The sequence below is a fragment of the Callionymus lyra genome, unplaced genomic scaffold (genome assembly GCF_982586985.1).
Source record: "Callionymus lyra unplaced genomic scaffold, fCalLyr1.hap1.1 HAP1_SCAFFOLD_63, whole genome shotgun sequence".
NCBI lineage: Eukaryota > Metazoa > Chordata > Actinopteri > Syngnathiformes > Callionymidae > Callionymus > Callionymus lyra.
In genome coordinates, this window is record NW_028258571.1 from 30,001 (window position 1) to 37,500 (window position 7,500).

Sequence of the window (7,500 nt, forward strand, 5' to 3'; positions counted from 1 at the left end):
AAAAATTTCTTTCGTCAGGCAAAAGAACCAGAGTTTTCAGCGGTCATCCACTCCAACCTTGTCCGATTTTGAGGCACCAGGCTCGGCCACCCTCCGAGCCTTTTCACTCCCTCTCCTGTTATGGTGCCTCCCTATTAACCTCTAGGTGGTTGCGCTCGTGACATCAAAAAGACCACTTTTTGCAGAGCAGTCACACTCGGAAAAAAATTTCTTTCGTCTGGCAAAAGAACCAGAGTTTTCAGCGGTCATCCACTCCAACCTTGTCCGATTTTGAGGCACCAGGCTCGGCCACCCTCCGAGCCTTTTCACTCCCTCTCCTGTTATGGTGCCTCCCTATTAACCTCTAGGTGGTTGCGCTCGTGACATCAAAAAGACCACTTTTTGCAGAGCAGTCACACTCGGAAAAAATTTCTTTCGTCTGGCAAAAGAACCAGAGTTTTCAGCGGTCATCCACTCCAACCTTGTCCGACTTTGAGGCACCAGGCTCGGCCACCCTCCGAGCCTTTTCACTCCCTCTCCTGTTATGGTGCCTCCCTATTAACCTCTAGGTGGTTGCGCTCGTGACATCAAAAAGACCACTTTTTGAGGAGCAGTCACACTCGGAAAAAATTTCTTTCGTCTGGCAAAAGAACCAGAGTTTTCAGCGGTCATCCACTCCAACCTTGTCCGATTTTGAGGCACCAGGCTCGGCCACCCTCCGAGCCTTTTCACTCCCTCTCCTGTTATGGTGCCTCCCTATTAACCTCTAGGTGGTTGCGCTCGTGACATCAAAAAGACCACTTTTTTCAGAGCAGTCACACTCGGGAAAAATTTCTTTCGTCTGGCAAAAGAACCAGAGTTTTCAGCGGTCATCCACTCCAACCTTGTCCGATTTTGAGGCACCAGGCTCGGCCACCGTCCGAGCCTTTTCACTCCCTCTCCTGTTATGGTGCCTCCCTATTAACCTCTAGGTGGTTGCGCTCGTGACATCAAAAAGACCACTTTTTTCAGAGCAGTCACACTCGGGAAAAATTTCTTTCGTCTGGCAAAAGAACCAGAGTTATCAGCGGTCATCCACTCCAACCTTGTCCGACGTTGAGGCACCGATGTCGGCCAAGTTCTGAGCGTTCCACCGCCGAATGCCACTGGTCCTCAACACAGCGGACTTCCAATCCAACCTTGTCCGACTTTGAGGCACCGAAGTCGGCCTCAGCCCGAGCCTTCCCCCGCCGACCTCACTGGAGCCCGCCATCCAGGGACCGGCGGAGGTCGCCCGCATGACCGCGGCAAAGTGTCTCAAAGTCGGGCACGACCGCTCGAGTCACCCGCCAACCCGGTCCGGGGCACCTCCAGGGACCGGCGGAGGTCGCCCGCATGACCGCGGCAAAGTGTCTCAAAGTCGGGCATGACCGCTTGAGTCACCCGCCAACCCGGTCCGGGGCACCTCCAGGGACCGGCGGAGGACGCCCGCATGACCGCGACAAAGTGTCTCAAAGTCGGGCACGACCGCTCGAGTCACCCGCCAACCCGGTCCGGGGCACCTCCAGGGACCGGCGGAGGACGCCCGCATGACCGCGACAAAGTGTCTCAAAGTCGGGCACGACCGCTCGAGTCACCCGCCAACCCGGTCCGGGGCACCTCCAGGGACCGGCGGAGGAGGCCCGCATGACCGCGACAAAGTGTCTCAAAGTCGGGCATGACCGCTCGAGTCACCCGCCAACCCGGTCCGGGGCACCTCCGGGGACCGGCGGAGGACGCCCGCATGACCGCGACAAAGTGTCTCAAAGTCGGGCACGACCGCTCGAGTCACCCGCCAACCCGGTCCGGGGCACCTCCAGGGACCGGCGGAGGACGCCCGCATGCCCGCGACAAAGTGTCTCAAAGTCGGGCACGACCGCTCGAGTCACCCGCCAACCCGGTCCGGGGCACCTCCAGGGACCGGCGGAGGACGCCCGCATGACCGCGACAAAGTGTCTCAAAGTCGGGCATGACCGCTCGAGTCACCCGCCAACCCGGTCCGGGGCACCTCCGGGGACCGGCGGAGGACGCCCGCATGACCGCGACAAAGTGTCTCAAAGTCGGGCACGACCGCTCGAGTCACCCGCCAACCCGGTCCGGGGCACCTCCAGGGACCGGCGGAGGACGCCCGCATGACCGCGACAAAGTGTCTCAAAGTCGGGCACGACCGCTCGAGTCACCCGCCAACCCGGTCCGGGGCACCTCCAGGGACCGGCGGAGGACGCCCGCATGACCGCGACAAAGTGTCTCAAAGTCGGGCATGACCGCTCGAGTCACCCGCCAACCCGGTCCGGGGCACCTCCGGGGACCGGCGGAGGACGCCCGCATGACCGCGACAAAGTGTCTCAAAGTCGGGCACGACCGCTCGAGTCACCCGCCAACCCGGTCCGGGGCACCTCCGGGGAGCAGTGGAGGTCGCTCGCATGACCGCGACAAAGTGTCTCAAAGTCGGGCATGACCGCTCGAGTCGCCCGCCATCCCGGTCCGGAGCTCAACACTTTGTCGTTTTTTCCACTCCCTCCCCATTAACCTCTAGGTGGTTGCGCTCGTGACATCAAAAAGACCACTTTTTGCAGAGCAGTCACACTCGGAAAAAATTCGTTTCGTCTGGCAAAAGAACCAGAGTTCTCAGCGGGCTTCCAGTCCAACCTTGTCCGATTTTGAGGCACCAGGCTCGGCCACAGTCCGAGCCCATTCACTCCCTCCCCTGTTGTACTCGCTCCCTATTAACCTCTAGGTGGTTGCGCTCGTGACATCAAAAAGACCACTTTTTGAGGAGCAGTCACACTTAGGAAAAATCCGTTTGCGCTCACACCATCCCTCCCCATTAACCTCTAGGTGGTTGCGCTCGTGACATCAAAAAGACCACTTTTTGAGGAGCAGTCACACTTAGGAAAAATCCGTTTGCGCTCACACCATCCCTCCCCATTAACCTCTAGGTGGTTGCGCTCGTGACATCAAAAAGACCACTTTTTGAGGAGCAGTCAGACACCGAGGTTTTCTGGATTTATGTCCGTTTTCCTGGTTCTCTGACTCGGGCACCTTGTGACCGACATCCCCCCCTTCCCTGGTTCTATTTTGCCGATACTTTGGTGAGTTTTCTACCCGCAAACCAAGCCCCCCAAGCCCGCCGCCTGGTGGGGGAGCATGCCGCCTGGCCCGGTTCTATTTTAGGTCACTTTGGTGAGTTTTCTACCCGCAAACCAAGCCCCCCAAGCCCGCCGCCTGGTGGGGGAAGAGGCCCCCTGGTCCCGGTTCTATTTTAGGACACTTTGGTGAGTTTTCTACCCGCAAACCAAGCCCCCCAAGCCCGCCGCCTGGTGGGGGAAGATGCCCCCTGGTCCCGGTTCTATTTTAGGACACTTTGGTGAGTTTTCTACCCGCAAACCAAGCCCCCCAAGCCCGCCGCCTGGTGGGGGAACATGCCCCCTGGTCCCGGTTCTATTTTAGGACACTTTGGTGAGTTTTCTACCCGCAAACCAAGCCCCCCAAGCCCGCCGCCTGGTGGGGGAACATGCCGCCTAGCCCGGTTCTATTTTAGGTCACTTTGGTGAGTTTTCTACCCGCAAACCAAGCCCCCCAAGCCCGCCGCCTGGTGGGGGAAGAGGCCCCCTGGTCCCGGTTCTATTTTAGGACGCTTTGGTGAGTTTTCTACCCGCAAACCAAGCCCCCCAAGCCCGCCGCCTGGTGGGGGAACATGCCCCCTGGTCCTGGTTCTATTTTAGGACACTTTGGTGAGTTTTCTACCCGCAAACCAAGCCCCCCAAGCCCGCCGCCTGGTGGGGGAACATGCCCCCTGGTCCCGGTTCTATTTTAGGACACTTTGGTGAGTTTTCTACCCGGAAACCAAGCCCCCCAAGCCCGCCACCTGGTGGGGGAAGAGGCCCCCTGGTCCCGGTTCTATTTTAGGACACTTTGGTGAGTTTTCTACCCACACTGCAGGTCCCCAAATGCCGCCATCTGGTGGGGGAACATGCCGCCTGCACCGGTTCTATTTTAAGTCACTTTGGTGAGTTTTCTGCCCACACTACGGGTCCCCAAATGCCGCCATCTGGTGGGGGAACATGCCGCCTGCACCGGTTCTATTTTAAGTCACTTTGGTGAGTTTTCTACCCACACTACGGGTCCCCAAATGCCGCCATCTGGTGGGGGAACATGCCGCCTGCACCGGTTCTATTTTAAGTCACTTTGGTGAGTTTTCTACCCACACTACGGGTCCCCAAATGCCGCCATCTGGTGGGGGAACATGCCGCCTGCACCGGTTCTATTTTAAGTCACTTTGGTGAGTTTTCTGCCCACACTACGGGTCCCCAAATGCCGCCATCTTGTGGGGGAACATGCCGCCTGCACCGGTTCTATTTTAAGTCACTTTGGTGAGTTTTCTACCCACACTACGGGTCCCCAAATGCCGCCATCTGGTGGGGGAACATGCCGCCTGCACCGGTTCTATTTTAAGTCACTTTGGTGAGTTTTCTACCCACACTACGGGTCCCCAAATGCCGCCATCTGGTGGGGGAACATGCCGCCTGCACCGGTTCTATTTTAAGTCACTTTGGTGAGTTTTCTGCCCACACTACGGGTCCCCAAATGCCGCCATCTGGTGGGGGAACATGCCGCCTGCACCGGTTCTATTTTAAGTCACTTTGGTGAGTTTTCTGCCCACACTACGGGTCCCCAAATGCCGCCACCTGGTGGGGGAACTGCCGCCTAGTCCCGGTTCTATTTTAGGTCACTTTTCTCACTTTCTGACCCACAAATAATGCCCCAAATGCCGCCGCCTGGTGGGGGGAACTGCCGCCTAGTCCCGGTTCTATTTTAGGTCACTTTTCTCACTTTCTGACCCACAAATAATGCCCCAAATGCCGCCGCCTGGTGGGGGGAACTGCCGCCTAGTCCCGGTTCTATTTTAGGTCACTTTTCTCACTTTCTGACCCACAAATAATGCCCCAAATGCCGCCGCCTGGTGGGGGGAACTGCCGCCTAGTCCCGGTTCTATTTTAGGTCACTTTTCTCACTTTCTGACCCACAAATAATGCCCCAAATGCCGCCGCCTGGTGGGGGGAACTGCCGCCTAGTCCCGGTTCTATTTTAGGTCACTTTTCTCACTTTCTGACCCACAAATAATGCCCCAAATGCCGCCGCCTGGTGGGGGGAACTGCCGCCTAGTCCCGGTTCTATTTTAGGTCACTTTTCTCACTTTCTGACCCACAAATAATGCCCCAAATGCCGCCGCCTGGTGGGGGGAACTGCCGCCTAGTCCCGGTTCTATTTTAGGTCACTTTTCTCACTTTCTGACCCACAAATAATGCCCCAAATGCCGCCGCCTGGTGGGGGGAACTGCCGCCTAGTCCCGGTTCTATTTTAGGTCACTTTTCTCACTTTCTGACCCACAAATAATGCCCCAAATGCCGCCGCCTGGTGGGGGGAACTGCCGCCTAGTCCCGGTTCTATTTTAGGTCACTTTTCTCACTTTCTGACCCACAAATAATGCCCCAAATGCCGCCGCCTGGTGGGGGGAACTGCCGCCTAGTCCCGGTTCTATTTTAGGTCACTTTTCTCACTTTCTGACCCACAAATAATGCCCCAAATGCCGCCGCCTGGTGGGGGGAACTGCCGCCTAGTCCCGGTTCTATTTTAGGTCACTTTTCTCACTTTCTGACCCACAAATAATGCCCCAAATGCCGCCGCCTGGTGGGGGGAACTGCCGCCTAGTCCCGGTTCTATTTTAGGTCACTTTTCTCACTTTCTGACCCACAAATAATGCCCCAAATGCCGCCGCCTGGTGGGGGGAACTGCCGCCTAGTCCCGGTTCTATTTTAGGTCACTTTTCTCACTTTCTGACCCACAAATAATGCCCCAAATGCCGCCGCCTGGTGGGGGGAACTGCCGCCTAGTCCCGGTTCTATTTTAGGTCACTTTTCTCACTTTCTGACCCACAAATAATGCCCCAAATGCCGCCGCCTGGTGGGGGGAACTGCCGCCTAGTCCCGGTTCTATTTTAGGTCACTTTTCTCACTTTCTGACCCACAAATAATGCCCCAAATGCCGCCGCCTGGTGGGGGGAACTGCCGCCTAGTCCCGGTTCTATTTTAGGTCACTTTTCTCACTTTCTGACCCACAAATAATGCCCCAAATGCCGCCGCCTGGTGGGGGGAACTGCCGCCTAGTCCCGGTTCTATTTTAGGTCACTTTTCTCACTTTCTGACCCACAAATAATGCCCCAAATGCCGCCGCCTGGTGGGGGGAACTGCCGCCTAGTCCCGGTTCTATTTTAGGTCACTTTTCTCACTTTCTGACCCACAAATAATGCCCCAAATGCCGCCGCCTGGTGGGGGGAACTGCCGCCTAGTCCCGGTTCTATTTTAGGTCACTTTTCTCACTTTTCTACCCACAAATAATGGCAAAAAAAATGCTTACAGCACCCAGTATTCCCAGGCGGTCTCCCATCCAAGTACTAACTGGGCCCGACCCTGCTTGGCTTCCGAGATCAGACGAGATCGGGCTCATTCAGGGTGGTGTGGCCGTAAGCGAGGGAAGTGCTTGTGAAATGCCCCAAAGTGTTGAAAATGTTCCCCAGGCCCCTGGTTCCCCATCCCCGCAGGAGGAGGCTCCCCAGGCCCCCTGGTGCAGGAGGAGGCTCCCCAGGCCCCTGGTTCCCCATCCCCGCAGGAGGAGGCTCCCCAGGCCCCCTGGTTCCCCATCCCCGCAGGAGGAGGCTCCCCAGGCCCCCTGGTGCAGGAGGAGGCTCCCCAGGCCCCATGGTTCCCCATCACCGCAGGAGGAGGCTCCCCAGGCCCCCTGGTTCCCCATCCCCGCAGGAGGAGGCTCCCCAGGCCCCCTGGTTCTCCATCCCCGCAGGAGGAGGCTCCCCAGGCCCCCTGGTTCTCCATGCCCGCAGGAGGAGGCTCCCCAGGCCCCCTGCTTATCCATGCCCGCAGGAGGAGGCTCCCCAGGCCCCTGGTTCTCCATCCCCGCAGGAGGAGGCTCCCCAGGCCCCCTGGTTCTCCATGCCCGCAGGAGGAGGCTCCCCAGGCCCCCTGGTTCTCCATCCCCGCAGGAGGAGGCACCCCAGGCACCCTGGTTCTCCATCCCCGCAGGAGGAGGCTCCCCAGGCCCCCTGTTTCTCCATCCCCGCAGGAGGAGGCTCCCCAGGCCCCTGGTTCTCCATCCCCGCAGGAGGAGGCTCCCCAGGCCCCCTGGTTCTCCATCCCCGCAGGAGGAGGCTCCCCAGGCCCCCTGGTTCTCCATGCCCGCAGGAGGAGGCTCCCCAGGCCCCCTGGTTCTCCATCCCCGCAGGAGGAGGCTCCCCAGGCCCCCTGGTTCTCCATGCCCGCAGGAGGAGGCTCCCCAGGCCCCCTGGTTCTCCATGCCCGCAGGAGGAGGCTCCCCAGGCCCCCTGGTTCTCCATCCCCGCAGGAGGAGGCTCCCCAGGCCCCCTGGTTCCCCATGCCCGCAGGAGGAGGCTCCCCAGGCCCCCTGGTTCTCCATCCCCGCAGGAGGAGG

General features: G+C 58.9%; 1 non-coding gene across 1 annotated transcript; it reads right to left on the reverse strand.

The window, feature by feature from the left end:
- Window positions 1–6,407: 6,407 nt before the first annotated feature.
- Window positions 6,408–6,526, reverse strand: LOC148058606 (5S ribosomal RNA). The gene has a single exon (XR_015709670.1). It is a non-coding gene; the product is annotated as a 5S ribosomal RNA (ribosomal RNA).
- Window positions 6,527–7,500: the final 974 nt, after the last annotated feature.